The sequence below is a fragment of the Penaeus monodon genome, chromosome 23 (assembly GCF_015228065.2).
Source record: "Penaeus monodon isolate SGIC_2016 chromosome 23, NSTDA_Pmon_1, whole genome shotgun sequence".
Lineage (NCBI taxonomy): Eukaryota > Metazoa > Arthropoda > Malacostraca > Decapoda > Penaeidae > Penaeus > Penaeus monodon.
This window is the reverse complement of record NC_051408.1, coordinates 27,661,581-27,662,038: the sequence shown is the minus strand read 5'-3', so window position 1 is coordinate 27,662,038 and position 458 is coordinate 27,661,581. Positions and strand designations below refer to the sequence as shown.

The following is a 458-nucleotide window of genomic DNA, read 5'->3' as shown; positions in this document are numbered from 1 at the left end:
TCAGATAACTTTGGCAGGCAGCATCCCTGCATGAGGATGTACAACACATGACTTACTTTTCTGTACTGTTTAGTGAACCTTGAGGAACATAGTCAAAGCAATACAAAGTGTCACAAAAACATGACACTTGAGCTCAGGCTAAAAACTTGTTACCACCAACTACATTTTGCCACCTTGGTGCAGAGTTAACAATATGAGTGCAGGGCAAGGGAGATAATTAGTTGGGTATCAAGGAATAATTTAAAGATTCACCTAAGTTCCCCCTATAAAGAGACAAGGAGAGACAAATCCAGTAATGGATTTTAAACCTACTACATGATAAACGGAGAACTTATAGTTAGCATAGCAGAAGCCTCACTTAAAAAACAGAGTGCACCTTCAAAAATATCTAATCAATCTGATAGTAATAAGATTTCCACTTTTTACCAAAAAAGTCCTTAATGCTTAATAGTGTAGCA

The 458-nt window shown here is 36.9% G+C and overlaps 1 protein-coding gene across 1 annotated transcript in view; it reads right to left on the bottom strand.

Moving 5' to 3' along the window:
* LOC119587914 (dystrobrevin beta-like) overlaps nucleotides 1-458 on the bottom strand; it is a gene marked incomplete at its 5' end in the record, with an annotated part of 25,424 nt that overhangs the window by 3,447 nt on the left and 21,519 nt on the right.